Consider the following 19489-nt stretch of genomic DNA (forward strand, 5'->3'; position numbering starts at 1 on the left):
GCCTTAGCCTCGAAAAAAATCGGCTTGACGGCCTGCGGGATCTCTTCGGGAGTCCCGCGGGAGAAGGTGCATTCTCAACCCGTACCCACTGTACTATTATCTCAAGTCTAATTACTTGCATCAACACTACCTCCAGTAGACGACCCTAAGCTTCTGAATATTGGTCCAGTTAATGTTATTATCAGCACTTTATATATTTATTCGAGCCGTGTGCTACAGTAATTTATGGCGAGCCAGCCAGGAGGTAGATGATTGATGTAAAGTATAGTTTATAGTCTTCAAATATTTCTATATTGTACTATTTATTACCATAAACCTTGCCATTAATATAGCTTACAATAATATTAATATTTTAAAACAGGATTTCAATACTGAGTGTCTTAACACTGATCAAATAAACATAGATGTTGTTCAGAACCATGCCGTTAAAATTCCAAATGCCGTTTTAGTTAGAGGCATTACTGGAAATGAAAAAGATGAGGAAGCTCTAGATTTCCTTAAACAGTATGGATCCATTAACAGAATAATACCGATTGAGGATCATTCTTCAGAGTTATATCCCAGCTTAATTGTAGAATACAATTCAGGCGCTGCCGTAAAGGCTTTAGAACCAAAACTGCCCTGTGTTCATGGTGGTGGTGACAGTAGTTACCAAGTACAAGCTCTTAGCAGTGTTTACTCACAAACTGTAGTACATAACACAACTAAAGCCTGCCTTGCTGAACTCAAAGATATTGCCAAACGTAGTGGGAAGAATTTTGCTGAAGTTCTTAAAGACATGATGTCTGAAATTAGTCAGTCAATTGTTGATTTACCCCCTACACCATTTAAAGGGTCACTGCACCCTAAAATAGGTTTTTTGAGCTGTTGATTGATTGAAAATACTCATAAGTGGTGAACTGTACTATTACCAGGGTTAATATTGACAAAAATCGTGTTTCTCGACAAAAGTAACATTTCGTCTGATTTTGTATTGGAGATATTGCTCTCTCGCGCATACTACCGTTTGAAAACATGCCATGGCATGTTGGTCCAAAATACTATTGGAATGCTGACGTTGTCCTGCACTTCTAGTCCGACACTACGTCACCGGGTCGTTACAAATTAGGACTGAAACGCCCCAACACCTGCTGCCCTGATTAGCCTACCTGTGATAAGCCATGTCTGCAGCACTCATTCCCAGATTGACACGAAATCACCATGGTTGATTGGTTGCAGCAGTGCTGCACTCTCTCTCCAAATTTCAGAACGTCTCGCCCATTTTCAAAGCCGTTTTCAGAAATGTGAAGTGGGTGGAGTTATGGGGTGAAGTGACTCTTTAATAACACAGAGCCAAACCCAAGACCCTACACAGAGACATCAGTGCCAAATCCCAGACCCTACACAGAGACATCAGTGCCCTCCACTCCACACGCTAGCACACTAAATACTGCCCCTGTTTTAACTGGCAATGATTTAAACCCCCCTGAGGTGCAGCGAGTAGTAGTTGAACACATTGTTAAAAGAGGAGACATGGGTCTGCAGATGCAGTCGTGCCCTAAACTACGTGCCTTTTCTGGAAAAGCCCCCAGACCCCCTAATGAACCTGATTATGATACTTGGCATTCCAGTGTTGAACTTATGATGAGCGACCCTGCCATATCAGATCTACAACGTTCAAGGAGAATACTCGAAAGCCTCTTGCCTCCTGCCACCGACATTGTCAAACACCTGAGCCCCAACAGTTTACCCGCTGTTTATCTTCAGCTGTTAGATTCTGCTTATGGGACTGTTCAAGATGGCGATGAGCTATATGCCAAGTTCTTGGGTACCTTCCAGGATACTGGTGAGAAACCATCAGCATACCTGCAACGACTGCAAGTAGCGTTGAACCAGGCTGTCAAAAGAGGTGGCATCGGAAGTGAGGAAGCAGATAGGAATCTTCTCATGCAGTTTTGTAGAGGCTGTTGGGATAATTCCATTCTGTCTGAGCTCCAGCTCAAACAAAGAAAATCCTGTCCCCCGTCATTCGCAGAGTTGCTACTACTGTTGCGAACAGAGGAAGATCGTCACGCAACCAAAGACATTTGTATGAGACAACACCTAGGCACCACAAGACAGAAAGTGTCCTCACAAGTACATTCTGCTTATGGCAGTAGTGAAGAACAAGAGTCATTTTCCACCTTGAGTACACTCACCCATGAACTCACTAAACAAGTAGCAGCGATTCAAAGTCAGTTGGCAGCAATGACCACAAAGCCCCAGCCCACTTCAACCACCAATGCAAGAAGAGGCGCCATCAGTAGGCCATGGGCCATGGCAGAAAAAGAAATCCGAACAGGCAGTGAGGGAGTCCATACAGCATGTTACATCGAGTCTATCCTCCAAACCCAGACCTTGGTATTGCTTCCAGTGTGGAGAAGATGGCCACATTAAGCCAAACTGTGATGGAAGACCGAACCCAGCTCTTGTAGCAGAGAAAAGAAGGCAGTTAAAGGAAAAACAACAGATATGGGAGATGGAAAACCCCAACCTTGCAGGCGAACAGTTAAACTAGAGACAGCCTCCATTACGGGACGAATGGGGACTGTAACTTATCAATCATGTCCTGCGAAAAACAAGCACAAACAACGAGCCCACCTTAAACAATCGAGCACCAAACAATCCATCTGTAAACTTCCAAGAGGATTAATAGGATCTAAATGCACAGCTCTAGTCAACATAGCAGGTGAAGATTGCAGCTGTTTACTAGATACTGGGTCACAAGTAAAGACCGTTCCAGAGTCATTCTATGACAAGTACCTCTCAGATCAGCCTATAAAATCCCTTCACGACCTTTTAGAAGTTGAGGGTGCAGCTGGACAGGCCGTTCCTTATTTAGGCTACATAGAGATACTAGTCACCTTCCACAAAGACTTCCTTAGAGTAGTGTTAACGGTGTGCTCTCAATGTGCATTATGTTTTTGTTTTTGTTAGTCACAAATGCGATAATGTTGTTGTTTTCATTTTCTTTATTGATTGCATTTTGACTGAGTTGAATGAACTGATTGAACTGACACTTGTGATTGTTAATGTGGGTGTGGTCATGAATTGGGTCTTCAATAAATCACCTTGAGTGAACACAGCTGTAGCTGTGAGTTGCAAGTCAGTCATGTCGTTGCGTCTACTCTGTGAACAGGTTATGGGCCCAGAGTAAGTCGAGAAGTCAAGAAGTCAAGAAGTCGAGCGTTTCTTTGTTTTGTAGCGTGCTGAAGTAGCACCATGAGTAGGTCGAACGCTAGACAACAAGTGAAGAGCGGTCGCTGGTCACGGCTTCTGTTTGACGGAGATGAAAGGAATTACGAACTTTGGGAAATCAAGTTTTTGGGCCACCTCCGACTGCAAGGCCTGAAAGAGATCATTACTACGGAGGCCGAGGGTGTGGAGACAGCGGAAGGAGCGGCGTCAAATGCTGAGGCATATGCGGAGTTAATCCAGTTCTTGGACGATAAAAGTCTATCGCTTGTGATGCGAGAGGCAGCCGACGATGGGCGCGCAGCGCTAAAGATTTTGAGAGACTATTATGCAGGTAAAGGAAAGCCACGAGTAATAAGCCTGTATACTGAGCTGACCTCGCTTCAAAAATTAAGCAACGAGAGTGTGACTGAATATGTTATTCGTGCGGAAACTGCCATCACGGCGTTACAAAATGCTGGAGAGACTTTAAACGACGGGCTGCTGGTGGCTATGCTTCTAAAGGGGCTTCCTGAGACTTTTAAACAGTTTGCCATCCATATAACGCAATCGGATGACAAAATAACGTTTGCTGAATTCAAAACCAAGCTTCGAAGCTACGAGGACATTGAAAAGATGCGTGCTCCAGCTGCTGAGGACAATGTAATGGCTGTGCGGGCGAGACAGAGGCCTGTGAGACCCGCCAGTGCAGGCCCATCTGAACGTGAAGCTGAACGGGCTGCAGCGGACGTGGTGTGCTACAGGTGCGGCCTGAAAGGACACATTGCCCGCGCTTGCCAGCGCAAAGTTTGGTGCAGCCACTGCAAAAGCAGCACACACCGCGACACAACCTGCAGAAGGAGACGACGCCAAGACGCAACATGGAGGGCTACCGAGGAAGTGACCGACGAGTACGTATTCCGGGTGACCGATGGAGCGGCAGGATCCCAGCCAAGCAGCCAGGGTGTCGATGTGAGGGGCCTGATGGTCGACTGCGGGGCAACCTTGCACATCGTCACCGACATCGCCAAGTTCCAGAGGTTCGATGAGGAGTTCCAGGCCGGGAGTCATTGCATGGAGCTAGATGACGGTGCAAGGGAGTAGCAGAGCGCCGCGGTGATGCTGAGGTCTGCCTGATCGACAGCCGAGGACGCCACCTCAAAACAGTCCTGAGACGAGCGCTGTATATTCCCTCTTACCCGCAGGACATATTCTCGGTGCAAGCAGCGGCTGCCAGCGGAGCGGCCGTGACTTTCAAGAAAGGCGAGGACATTCTGGTGCACAGAGACGGTACACAATTTCCCATTCATGAACATGATAGACTCTATTACTTGCATACAGTACCTGATAGATGTGATGACCGAGTGAAGGGATGTTATGATTTAAAGACCTGGCATGAGATACTGGGACACTGTAATTTTGATGACGTACAGAGGTTAGAAGGTGTTGTTGATGGCATGAAAATTGAAGGTCCAATAAACAAACCTCCAACTTGTGAAGTGTGCACCCAAGGCAAGTTTACGCAATCCAGAAATAGAAAGCCTGATGTGAGAGCTAAAAGACCTCTAGAGCTAGTCCACACAGATTTGGCAGGTCCAATTCACCCAGAATCCAGAGAGGGGTACAAATATGTCGTGTCATTCACTGATGATTTTTCCAGTGCAGTGTTTGTATATGCCCTTAAGAGTAAAACTGATACACTACAAGCAACGGAGAGGTTTCTTGCAGATACGGCCCCATATGGCAAAATTCAACGTCTTAGATCTGACAATGGAACTGAATTTACTGCAAAGCATTACAGAACTCTGTTGGTTAAGAATGGTATTAGACATGAGACTTCTGCACCATATTCTCCCCACCAAAATGGTACAGCAGAGCGAAACTGGCGTACACTTTTTGACATGGCACGGTGCATGCTGATAGAGAGTGAGTTACCTAAAAGTTTATGGCCTTATGCAGTGCAAACAGCAGCCATAACCAGGAACAGGTGTTTTAACAATCGCATCAAACAGACACCAGTTCAGATGTTAACAGGGAAACGGCCCAATCTATCTAGAATGCAAAGGTTTGGTTCTGAGTGTTTTGTTTACAAACAAGATAAAAGAAAGCTGGATCCAAGATGTGAAAAAGGTGTTTTTATTGGTTATGATAAAAGCAGTCCAGCATACATGATCTATTTCCCTGACAGCAGGAAAGTGCAAAAGCACAGGTTAGTCAAGTTTCTTTCTAAGACCTGTGTTGAGCAACAGACTCAGACCAGCATTGTCGATGATGATGATGATGATCTGGAGAAGAAGGTCAATAGGACTAGGCAGAATGTGAGTGCAAGTCCAGTAAGTGACCAGGTTCCAGTCAAAGAGGAGGAACTGAGTAGCAGTCCTCAGACCCAGAGAGTTGAAGCTATGCCTGAGCCTACAAGGTACCCTTCTAGAGAGAGGAAGAGGCCAGACTATTTCCATGACTGTGTTTCTCAACAGGCATCTGATGAGGAAACTGATCAGGTGCAGATTAACATAGATTACTGTTATAGAGTGACATGTAACGTACCTGTAACTTTCACAGAGGCTGTAACCTCAGATAGATCAAAAGAGTGGGTCACTGCAATGGATGAGGAGATGCAGTCACTTAGAGAAAATCACACATTTACCCTAAGTAGCTTGCCCGAGGGCAAGAAAGCAGTGGGGGGTAGATGGGTTTATGCAATAAAGAACAACATTGATGGGTCAGAAAAGTGTAAAGCACGTTATGTGGCAAAAGGATACAGTCAGAAGAGAGGCGTAGATTATGAAGATACGTTTTCCCCTACAGCTAACTTGACAAGTATCCGAGTGATCATACAGAAAGCAGCACAAGAAAACTTGATTCTGCACCAGATGGATGTAAAAACTGCATACCTGAACGCACCAATAGATCATGAAATTTATATGGAACAGCCACAGGGCTATGAGGTGAAATCTGGCACAAATGAAAAATTGGTTTGTAAATTGGAAAGGTCATTGTATGGGTTAAAACAATCTGGCAGAAACTGGAACAGGGTGCTGCATGAGTACTTAACCAAAAACCATTTTGCTCAGAATCAAGCTGATCACTGTGTTTATACTTGGGAAACAGACAATGCAAAAGTGATAATTATGACCGCCGCTAGCATAGCTAGCGAAGCGGTCATATAGTTGTTGTCAAAGTTTTTTTTTTTTTTTTTTCCGTCATCGGTTCTGAATTTTTGGTCAACGATTCCCGGGACACCGTAACACCGGGGCACATGAAACTTGGTGGGCATGTAGCCCCAGTAGACTTTTACGGAAAAATTTCGTTTCGTCCCCGGGGGTCACTCCCCCCCCGCGCTGGCCCCGCCCGAAGCCCAAAAATTGCAGTTTTTCCTACATAACTACCTGAACCGTGGCACCGAGGATGACAATTTTTTTATGGTATGTTGGTCTCAAGAGCTCGGATCAACTTAGCTTATAACCAGTCATTTGTGAATTGCACCCCCATGGTAAAAATTGAAAATGTAATGTAATATTGCTTTAATTGCCCCTATCTTCAGATGAGATGCTATGAACTGCACCAAATTTCATGTGTATGATTAACCTGACACCCTCTGGGAGTATGCCAAGTTTTGTGGACTTTCATCCATGGGGGGCTATAATAAATGTATTTATGTGTGCATTTAGTGAATGGTCCCTCAACGTGGCTGCTCTACACTGAAGCCTAGAATGGCCCCATGTAGCTGTGTCACTGGCACCCCCGTGGCTACCCTGTGCTTACCAAATAAAACAATTATGTATTTATTACGATTTTATATGAGAACGTCAAAAGCAGAACTAATGCAACCACGTTCAAACACTGCAGCCTGCTGCCACTGGTGTGTGGCGCTGGCGCTGCTCAGTGAATGATAGATCAGACCAGAGAGAAGAAGACAAACGAAGAAGATGGAGTTGTGATTTCTCAGTTCCGAATGGCGGCCATATTGGAATTTTCTTTACTGTCGCTAGTTTCACACTACTTGATTTCTCATGTTGCAGTAAGCTAAACGATTTCATCTCTTACGTGACTTGTTGTTCTTGCACGTAACTGTGTAACCGTCTGACTGATAAAGAAGTTGTTAAATGTCTTTACGTTTAGAAACATAATCAAGCAAACTCATCCAAGCAGATGCGAATAGCCTACAATGTCAGTACTCAAACCACCAGTAGCAGGCTTAGGACTAGGTAAGTAAAACATCTCTTCTCTATATCTCTACTATTTTCATTTTAAAAACTGTATGTAAAGCGTAATTCTAGCCAACACCTGTTTCCAAAATGTATTTATAGAGTCTGTACATGTGGTCCCTAGCTTGGTTTGCCCGAAACTTAAGTGGAAATATCCTTTAGAAGTGTTTACTTTAGGCGCTAGTTAGCATGTAACAGCATCTGAATTAATGAACTGGCATGGTGCATTTATACCTGACGATCTCTTTCAAGTAATTTAAATAAAAAAACGGACCTCATGGTTAGTATTTATAGAGTCTGTACATGTGGTCCCTAGCTTGGTTTGTCTGAAAATTAAGTGGAAATATCCTTTAGTAGTGTTTGTACTCTAGGCGCCAGTTAGCATGTAACAGCATGTGAATGAATGAACTGGCCACTAGCATGGTGCATTTATACCTGACGATCTCTTTCAAGTTATTTGAATAAAAAACTGACATCATGGTTAGTATTTATAGAGTCTGTACATGTGGTCCCTTGCTTGGTTTGTCTGAAAATTAAGTGGAAATATCCTTTAGAAGTGTTTGTACTTTAGGCGCTAGTTAGCGTGCCAGGTGTCATACCATTGCAGTAATCATCTCACTAAACACGTCTTTTCATATCCAATCTGTTCAACAGAGTTTGCCAGTCAGACCACTACACCTTTGCCAGCACCACCACCCAGCAAGCTTCATCAACTCCAGCCATGCCGGTAAATACAGTGCCTATTGACAGCCTACACACCCCTGTTCAAATGCCAGTAGCTTTGTCCATTGTTAAATCCCCGTTGTTCTTAAATGTGTTATTGTGTTTCGGAAAGGTATTGCATTACATTACTCTTCACCTTTTGCTTTTGTAGTAGAAAACATGTTGATGGTAGTGAAAAGGTAGTAAATTCAGCTCAATTTTTTTTGTATGAACCCTGCCATTGCAGTAATCATCTCACTAAATACGCCTTTTCATTTCTAATCTGTTCAACAGAGTTTACCAATCAGACCTACACCTCTGTCAAATTCGCTCACAACGCTGCCAGTAACACCCCAGCAAGGTAGAACTGCATTTTCATTAATCTGGCACCAATATCAAGGGAGAAACAAGCCATGAATGTCTGTCACAACTTCTTTGCATCTTTACTTTCCTTACATCTGAAGAGTGTGTTACATATATCATTATTAAAAATAATTTTAATAAATTGTTTAAGCATGTACAATAAATAAAGCATGTAAATGAGCATGTAAAATAAATAAACAAAAGCAAGTAAAATAAATAAATAAACAAAATGTATTGAACCTAATACTATGTGTGGTGAGTCTGTGTGATAGTTGCTGAGGATAAATGTTTTTATATTGGATTATTAAATTACAGAATACATTTATAGGTTTCTCATCAGCAGGCACTGTCTTCACCTTAGTAAATTTGGTAACTTTGGTAAGTCCTGTAAATAATTGTAAATTGTTCTGATTGAGGGCAAATGGATAGTGTTATAATGTATTATTGCTATTTTAGTGCATCATTTTCATTATTATGGCCATAAATAAGGCCAATTAGAAGCTGGTGGGTAGTAAGCGGCAAAAGGGTGGCCCTTTATCTGGAGCCGCTTCTGAGCCGCCGGTGGACAGCCAGAGAACTGATGAGCAAAACTCCAGCGGGCCACTGGTGGTTACCGCCGTTGGACCGCCAACTCTGCCGCTGGTTTGTAACAGTAACTTTAGCATTGCCCATTAAATGATTGCAAAATATTTATTGAGGTGAGTTTAACACGTGTAATTTCATTGGCATATAATTCAGGCCTATAGTAGATGGCTAAATGGCTACAGTAGAAGGATACACGAAAAGCCCAAACTACCAAAATCTTCATATTTTATTGCCACAGTTTCTATCTATAGGCCTCTCTTATTTGGTATACTGACTAGACATTATTGAACAAACATAGGCTATTCATCTGTATTTCAGTATCTCAGTAGGTTAAAGTATTTTTTAGATACCTCCCTGAAATTACTTTTTGCAGGTTGTGATGTCTTCTATACGTTCTGACGTTACTGTTAAAATGGCGTAACTGTTAAATTCCAATATAGTGAGTAGGCTATTGGCAAAACCGATTGGCATTTTTATGTTGAGCCGGCAGGGGGCTCAGTTTAAAAAGTAACTAAGTTCGCACACACACATCAACAGATTCACACGCACAGATAAACACACTTCCACGGATTCCACACACACACACACACACACACATGCGCACACATGCACATTCACACACACAGACAGACACACACACATCTTTATACAAGCAAACTCACACATGCACACACTCATATACACATGAGCTGCAAGAGTAGGAGATATACATACAGTATATTGCACAAATCGGAGATAAGGCAGGTTTAGACTTGCTGCAGACAACGCGTTCGTGTTCGTATCATGACTGCCTCGCGTATTTTGCGGTCGTTTGGTGCGTCGGTCGTGCACGTCGTCGTAAGCGAACATGACGCGTCCGCGAGATGCAATACTGATAAGAAAGTAGGGGGTGATCACTACAAAAAAAGGTGACTGCAAGATGCATTATCGACATCGAAGCTGGGGGCAATCATGAGAGTAAACAATGGCACATGGCCACATCCACATCTGATGTTACTATTCTCCCCCTAGTGAAGACCTCCAGTAGGGTGCGTAATGCTGCAGCGAGTCTGTACACCGGACACAGCAGGTCGCACACGGGCGCATATGCTTACGGTTGGTCTAACAGCAAGTATAATCCCAGCCATACAGGAAAGTTGACGAGCGTAATTCGTTTTGGAGAGAATGTGCAGAACTGAGCGGCGGTCATATTGTGTACCGCTATGCGGTGCATCTAGTTGTAATATGGGTTGATGATTTGTTGATTGCTGCAAGTGATGAAAATGTTCTGAGAGATGTGAAGGACATGCTTACCGAAGGATTCAAAATGAAGGACTTAGGCAAACTAAGGCATTTTTTAGGCATTTATTTTAACCAGAGTGACAACTGTGTGAGAATGTCTCAAGCAAAATATGTGTCAAAAATACTGCAAAGGTTTAACATGCAGGATTGCAAACCTAGATCGACACCTTGTGAACAAAAACTGGACTATACTAGTGATGCCGAAAAGATGACTGATGTGAAAAAATATAGAGAGGCAGTGGGAAGCCTTATCTATCTGACCATCTGTACTAGACCTGATATAAGTTTTGTGGTAAGCAAACTATCACAGTATTTCACAGAGCCAACTGTTGAGCAATGGGCCACAGTTAAACATGTACTAAGGTATCTTAGAGGTACAATTGACAGAGAGCTGTGTTACAGAAAATGTAATGACACACTGGGAATAAAAGCATACAGTGATGCAGACTGGGCGGCTAGTAATGACAGACGTAGTACATCTGGCTATTGTGTAAGTCTAACTGAAGGTGGTGCTTTGATTTCATGGAAGTCAAAGAAACAACCAACTGTCGCACTGTCCACTTGTGAGGCAGAGTATATAGCCCTAGCCACAACCATACAGGAGTGTCTCTATCTCAAACAGCTGTTGGAGAATCTTGATAACTGTCAGTACTCGCCACCCAAGGTACATGAAGATAACCAAGGTACAATAGCCTTAGCAAAAAATCCTGTGAGCAGGCAAAGATGCAAACATGTAGACATCAAGTATCATTTTATTAGGTCTTCTGTAAATAATGGTACAGTTATGTTGGAGTATTGTCCCACCAATGAAATGGTAGCAGATGTGTTGACAAAGCCAGCAACCAAGTGTAAGTTGATGAAGTTTGCTGCATTTATTTTTGGAATATGATGTTACTGTATGTTAATGTGAGAGCAAGTGGGGGTGTTAACGGTGTGCTCTCAATGTGCATTATGTTTTTGTTTTTGTTAGTCACAAATGCGATAATGTTGTTGTTTTCATTTTCTTTATTGATTGCTTTTTGACTGAGTTGAATGAACTGATTGAACTGACACTTGTGATTGTTAATGTGGGTGTGGTCATGAATTGGGTCTTCAATAAATCACCTTGAGTGAACACAGCTGTAGCTGTGAGTTGCAAGTCAGTCATGTCGTTGCGTCTACTCTGTGAACAAGAAGATCTTCAGATACCCACCCTTGCTCTCGTTGTTCCAGATGTACACCCCAATGGCCAATCACTAGTTTTGATAGGCACCAACACACTCGATGTGCTTTATGAAAATTACTCAGAAGTAAAGACCCCAACCCACCAGCCTGGTCCCTATGGATACAGAGCTGTATTAAACACCTTAGAACTGAGATACAAACAGAACACCAACAGTACAGTAGGATTAGTTACCACGCTTGGAAGAACGTCAGCAGTCATCTCTGCAGGTCAAACAGTCGTCCTTGAAGGGTCAGCCAGTGCTCAGAGCATTCCCACAGGAAGATGGGCCATTATGGAGCACCCTACTCAGTCATCTTTGCCAGGTGGTCTGTGTGTGAAAAGTTGCCTGATTGCTGTCCCTACTCATTCACCATACAAAGTCCCTGTTGTCATCTCGAACGTATCTGAACATGATGTCACAATACCATCTTCATGTGTCATTGCGGAATTGGGAGCTTTCCACTGCATCGTGTCGCAACACAGTGTGGACAGTGCTAAAGATACGAGTGAAGCGCAAAGATCGAAGATTAAACTCAACTTTGATGACTCCCCTATCCCAGCTGACTGGAAAGAGCGAATCACACAGAAACTAACAAGTATGTCTGAGGTCTTTGCTCATCATGATCTGGATTTTGGAAAGACTGAACATTAGTGTTGCTTTCGTCAACGAAAATTATGACTAAATATCGTCGTCAACGAACTTTTTTCACGTGACTATAACGAGACGAGACGCAACGCAAATGCTGGCCATGTGACGATGACTATAATTCAATTTATAAGGCAATATCGTTGACGAATAAAAACGAGACTAAATGTGGTTTACAAAATAAAACCATGCTAACATCTCTCTTCATTTTCGAAGACCAGAAGGACAGGAATGTTATAACATTATTTTGTGTCGTTTAGTCGTGTTATTATTTTGCAGTATTTCTGTTTCCTGCGTCTCACTTCAGGGGCGCATCAGGTTGCATGGTCTGATTATCATATCAGAGGACCAGCGTTTCTCGCGTGGGCCTGTTGGTCATATCCGGTGCTTCTGTCACTCATCTGATCATATTTGATCATGTAGCAAAGGAGCGGTAGATGTATAGCCTATCGTTATCGCTAATAGAAGCTAAGAAATATAGGCTACGTTCAGTCCGTTAGATTGGCAACTCTCTCAGTTCAACTTTGCACTAGGCTACTTATCTCACCTCCGCATGTAGATCTAATTCAGATGAAAATGTTAACAGGCAACTGCAGATTTGATTAGTGTGTAGCCTAAGCTTCTGTCCAGCTGATGCTGGCGCTGTCATATAGCCTACAATAATAACATTATTCCACCGATCAGCAACGAAGTTAGCCTGGGTTTTCCCATACTGCCTTGCGCGGTGATTTCAATCCCGCTGCTAAGCCAGTCTGGAAACTAACGCCCTAATGTTCGCCTGATGTTGGCGAACCAATCACAGAACATCCGAGAAGTTTCCGTTGCCCTCTTGCGTCTACATTCGACGCCAAAGGATTTACGGCAGCCCTTAGCGTTGCATACGAACGAGTTGGGTGAGCTATGCGCATTTGATAGACATCCGTGGCGCCCAATGAACGGATCTGGGCATTTTTTCAAATACGAGAAAATGAACGTCTGGTTGCCAGACCACGTCTCATTTGAGAAGTGGGAGGCGTTAGCCAGGCTACAACGAAGTTCTAATCATAGACACATTTTTAATGGAACCTTGGCTTAGTAGGCTATCTAATGTTGTGTGAGAAAACTATTGAAAACAATTCCTTACCAACCACACAAGTGCGCGTGTGTCGTTTATTTAAACGGTAGAAGAACTGACTCAAAGACGGTGCTGTTCATCAACAAAATCAGCATGGAGTTAAAACGTAATTTAAAGTCCCACGCATTTAAAGGGGCAGCGACCACTCAAGGCATAGGCCTGTAGCCTACCAAAACTGAGTGATGAACGTGAAATGCGTTTTATAGGCTACAAAACACTGCATTAAGATGACAACTGTGTGTAACCACGCTTAGGCTACCTAGTTAATGGTGAAATAGCATCCACATTTACAGCATTCAATAACCTAAGGACAACTTGATCTTAAAGCAATAGTTCGGAATTTTGGACATAGGACCTCATTTCCAACTCAGTCTGGGTGATATAGATCGGTGAAGACCATTTTCAGTGAATTTCTGCCCTTCCTCTGAGTTGCAACGTTCATCTCGTGCTAATCTGGTGCAAGATAACGCAAGTCAACGGTAACATCCAGCCTGCCACTGAAAACACTCCACAGAACACCCGAAACAAATACGTTTTAACGTCAGACTATCGATGCACATGCCTAGTGTTGATAGAACCATGTTAGAAATAAAACGAACCTTGCATCGCATTGCAATAGCCTACTTTGTTCCCTGTATGGCAGTGGCGGATTGATATTGAGAAACTAGTCCCTCAAAATGTAATAAATCATTGAGTTGCAAGGTTAGTTTTATTTCTAAAATTATTCTATCAACACGGACATGTATATCGATAGTCCGACGATTTAATTGACTTGTCTTGGGTGTGCGGTGGAGTGAGTAAGACTGTTGTTGATGTCAGACTGATGTTACCGTAGAAATGTGTTAGCTCAAAACCAGCGTTAGCAAAGGGGGACGCTGCAACTGAAGGAAGGGGCTAAACGCGATAAAAACGGTCTTCACCGACCTCTATCACCTCGGTAAAGTTGGAAATGAGGTCCTATGTCCAAAATTCCGAACTATTCCTTTAAGTTAAATTGTTCTCAGAAAAGGAACAGCAGGTCTACAGAATATTCCAAATAGTCCTTTCATGGTGACAGGGGGAGTATGTGTAACATACTTGATTCCACTGTCAATGTTCAGTGACTATGTAACCTGTAATATTTGTAATTTTTTAATCCATGAAAATTAACCAAAACGTATCATTTCCTATTAAAGGGATAGTTCAGAATTTTGGACATAGGACCTCATTTCCAGGTTAGCCAGTGTGATATTTATCAGTGGAGACCATTATCTGCACATTTCATCCAGTCCTATAGTTTCAGAGTTCGCTGGTGCTATAGTGCCTGCCACTAAAAACAGTCTTACCCAGTCTATGGAGGAACAACCCCTTAAAATAGAATTGCATTAATAAAAAGATGCTAAAATCCAATTTTCATTGACTAAAACAAGACTAAAAGTCATTAGTTTTCGTCAACTAAAACTAGACGAAAATAAGACTAAAATGCTCATACTTTTAGTCGACTAAAACTTGACTAGACTAAAAGAGTATGAACGTGACTAAAACTGATAAAAACTAAAATGACAGCTTGACACAAAGACTAGACTAAAACTAAAACCAAAACAGGCCGCCAAAAACAACACTACTGAACATGTGAAACATCAAATCAAGCTGTCAGATGATTGATTGATTGATTGATTGATATTGTTTATTTAAGTGTCAAACACCTTTTTTTTTTTTTTTTCTGGTGCCCAGCCCACATGGGCTTATTAGACACTGAATCAATAATTATACAAACTATCTCCATATACAATATACAGAGATACCCAACATAATATAACTAAACCACAAAAAAAATGAATACAGAGAAAGACAACTTATCAGACTGGGTACAGAATACTTTGCCTCAAATACCAGGCCTTTTCTACAAATTTTGCCAAAGCAAAAACATCATATTCAAACAGCCAGCACAAAATCTCTCCTTCATATTGCCAAAATATATCAGGATTTTTTAACTGAATTGATTCAAACAATGAGTTCCTTAGGTTGCAGTATAAGGGACAATAAAAAACAAAGTGAAATTCATCTTCCACCACCTGGAGATCACAGAATTCACACAAACGCAAATGTTCTGGTATACCTTTAAATCGACCCACTTCCACTGCCAGAGGTAAGGTGCTAGTTCTCAATTGAGCACAGAGGGACCTCTGCCTTCTCTTTAGCTTAAGTGAAATATAAGGTTCTGTAACATAATCATTCTTAAACTGCACATAATTTCTAAGTTTTGGCTTCTTCCATATATCCTGTTTCCATTGCTCTTCATATTTACTTAACAATCTTTGTCTGACCACATTTATATTACAGTGTAAATTATTTCTAAACATCATATGCAAGTCAGACGCAGACAATGTTATTGAAATTTCTCTAGACCAGGGGTAATGCCTTGCTCTGTCCCAATTAAAGATTTTCCTAGTTACCCTTTCCTCTGGCAGACTGACAAGACGGTTCCACAATCGCACCATTTCACACCTTTGTTTTACAACACATGGATCCCATCCTGCATCCCCATTGACAGCTACCTTTGCTGCATATTTATGCACACCAAGAAAACACCTTAAAGCACGATTTTGAACAGTGTTACAGTCAAGTACCTCATCAAAGCCCCAAACTCCTGCAGCATAAAACAAAACAGAGTCAACCAAAGATTTATACAGTTGTGTAAATGTGGAAAACCCAAGATCTGTGCATCCTTTCATTTTACTTAACACAGCACCTAATGCTCTTCCAGCAGACTCTGCCAGTATTTTCCTTCCCTCTGTAAACTTCATATTTTCATCAAAGACAAAACCAAGATATTTATAACAACGAGTATACTTTAAGGGCACAGGGCCAAACTGAAATGTATGAATACTCTGTAATTCATTTTTTTCCCTAAAATGAACAACTTGTGTTTTTTCGCTGTTAATAGTAAGACGCCACTTACTACACCATGAACTCATAATATTCAACATATTTTGTAGATTAATTTCATTTTCAGCTATCAAAACAATGTCATCTGCATAAAGCAGAATACTTAGATTAATGTCCTCAATTGGCACACCAATATTACCCTGTTTAATTTCTTGAGCTAAATCATTTATATAAAAAGCAAATAAGGAAGGGGAGAGTAAGTCTCCCTGCTTCACCCCACAAGGCGTTGAGAACCAATCCGTTCTTAAATTATTTATTTGTACACAAGCAATGGGGTCTTTGTAAAGGGCTTTTATAGCATTGTAGAATTTTCCATTGATACCAAATGAAAGTAATTTAAACAACAAAAGATCTCGGTTAACACAATCAAACGCCTTTTTGAAGTCAACAAAGCAGGTAAAAGTACTTTTACCCTTGTCCAGACGAGCTCTTACCACAGAAGATAACACATAAATATGATCAATACAGGCCCTGTTTTTCCTAAAACCATTCTGTTCATCTACCAACCCTCCATAAACCTCCAAAAACGTATTAAGTCTGTTGTTAAGGACACCTGAGTAAATTTTATAGACTGTGCTGATCAGACTAATCCCTCTATAATTCAACGGGACTCTAGGGTCATCTTTTATAGATTTTGGGATGGGTTTGATAATTGATCTATTCCACTTGGATGGGATAATACCATTTTGAAAACATATGTGACACAAATAATGTAGGACATTACACAAGTTAGGGTTCTTAAGTACCTCGTTAGGAAGGTCTTCAATGCCCACGGCTTTATTTTCTTTTGCTTTGTCTAGCACTTTAAGTACCTCATCCAATGTAATATCACTATTCAATATCTCATTTTGATAGTATATAGTATTCATCCCAGTTTCCATCTCAAATTTTACTTTACAAGTTTCTTCTAAGAAATGATCATCAAATAAAGTGGAACTACTATACGCGTATAATTCACTGTAATCTTTTTCCCACTTTTTTAATATTTGACCACATTCAAAAGAAGATCCACCACTTTCCAGTAAGACCTCCATAGGTATTAATGTCTTCTTTTTTGGACCTAACTTCTGTATTTCCCTCCAAAATTGCTGAGGATTACCAGTTTGTAACTGTTCTAATTTGAGAGCTTGGCCTCTTTTAAACCTTCTTTTGAAGAACCTGAGCTTTCTATCGAAGTTAGCCTGACATTGTGTGAATTCACTATGCAGGGCTCTCTTCTTCCAGGGTTCCCCAGGACCACTTTTAAGAAATATTCTCTCTGCAGAACGCAACTTCAACCATAACTCATTCAATTCATTATTCCAATATGGTTGTTTAGCTCTATAATATTTCTTTGTAGAGCCCCTTTTTTTAACAGGACAATATTTATCCATCTCAACATGTAAAAGATTACAGAGATTGATATAACACTGGTCCATCTTTTCCTGATTTTCCTGCACAATCTGTAATTCACATATTACCTCCAATAGGGCCTTGCAACACATCTTTGAAGACAGAAAATCAACAGGGTAATTCCTGTCTCGTTTTCTTGCATGCTGTAAACAGTCAACATTATTCTGAATATTAACTACCTCCCCCGTTTGAAAACGTAAACAGAGAACAGAATGGTCAGGGAGTCTACTATGGTCATCAATCAAATTAAAACTTTCTGGACCAATCCTATCAGCAAGCTCAGAAGGGGAATAAACATTGAAACCAAGACATGTTTTCAAATCGACATGAGGTGTCACTATGTAGTCAACAACAGCTTTACCTCTTACAGAAATAGAAGTAAAGTTGTCACTTTCAGGATTTAACCTTCCATTAAGTATACAATATTTAGAGTCCTTCAAAAATTCCAGAAAGGTATGACCATGTTTATTTACATTAGTGTCCAAAGCTATTCGAGGAGGAATGTCATCCCCTTCCACATAGTCCTTGAGCGTCCCGATTCGACTGTTAACATCACCACAGATATAAATTGAATCCACCTTGTCGGTAACAGTATATAGTAACGCCAATAAATGGCTGAAATAGAGATCTGCATTCCTGCCCCAGGTAGATGATTCTGGGGACAGGTAACATGAAATTAAAATGAAAGAATATTGCGACTCTCTATGCTCAAAGCGTAAACAAAATATTCCATCAAATGTTTTATCAACAATGCTAACTGAATACCGTTCGAACACAGCATTTTTAACCAAGAATCCAACTCCACCAGAGGCTTTAACAGCCCTCTTATGGGCAATACGATTATGTCCAAACCAAGTGAATCCATCAAAATCCAGTGTGTCATTGCTTAAGTGAGTTTCATTCAGGGAAATAAAGTCAGGGTCTAGGGATTTAAGTAACAGTATCCTGAGTTCACAGTTTGACAGCGTCCACCCATTAACATTCCAGTGGGTTAACAAAAACTGTTCATTACCAAACCTGACGTGCTGGGCAAGCCCTTCTCAGTCCTGACCGCCATCAGCTGCCAATCCCTCTCCCGTCGCACGCCGAGGCGACTGCGTTCGCTTCACCATGCGTCCATTAGCTGCCAGGTAGAAGTCCTTCCCGACTGCAGTTTCACGGATCAAAGTTCTAAAGTTAACTTCCATCATTCGTTCAGCATGTGATTTCGCTGAAGACACATATACGTCCTTGAAGTCATCATTATCTTTCAATTCCGATTTTCTGCGCAGCACGGCCACTTTCTCCTGGGCCGAGTTCAGCTCCACTTTAACAGTCCCCGGTCGGTTTCCACGCGCCCGCACCCGCTCCACCGCAGCTGGGCAAAGCGCAGTGTCACATCCAAGGCCGGCGTGCAACAGGTCTTTCACTTTAGCCATTAAATCCTCTTCCTCTGAGTGAAGTAGCCCCACAACGATAAGCGAGACATCCGGATCAAAACTTTTCTTCTTCGCCTCTTTCTCAGCCACTTTCCGCTCAATATTTTCCATTCGTGCACACATAATTCCCACCTCGGTGTCCAGATTCGTCTTCATATCTTTTGTGGCCTTCTCTATCTCTTTCAGCACCACGTTCTGGCTTTCAGTGATCATCTTCTCCAATGATCCACACAACTTATCAACTTTAGAGTTTACTTGCTTTTCCATGCTATCAATTCTAGCGTTGACTTGCTTTTCTATGTCAGTCTGTATGCGGTCCAGTCTGGTATTAATTGCTTTCAGTTCTTTCATCACCGCGGCACTGCTGCAACATTCGGTGTCATTTTTATTGCTGTTCCGTGTTCCCCGTTGTTTGTCTTGATCTCCCATAGTTTTATCCAAAATTAATCACTTCAC

At 41.7% G+C, this 19489-nt stretch overlaps 1 long non-coding RNA gene across 1 annotated transcript; it reads left to right on the top strand.

Annotated features, from left to right (window-relative positions):
* The first annotated feature begins 6911 nt into the window (after positions 1-6911).
* Positions 6912-8875, top strand: LOC134079450 (uncharacterized). Its single transcript, XR_009939067.1, has 3 exons — positions 6912-7400; positions 8055-8127; positions 8397-8875. It is a non-coding gene; the product is annotated as an uncharacterized LOC134079450 (long non-coding RNA).
* The last annotated feature ends 10614 nt before the right edge of the window (positions 8876-19489 follow it).

This window comes from Sardina pilchardus, chromosome 5 (genome assembly GCF_963854185.1).
Source record: "Sardina pilchardus chromosome 5, fSarPil1.1, whole genome shotgun sequence".
In the NCBI taxonomy this organism is placed as follows: Eukaryota; Metazoa; Chordata; class Actinopteri; order Clupeiformes; family Clupeidae; genus Sardina; species Sardina pilchardus.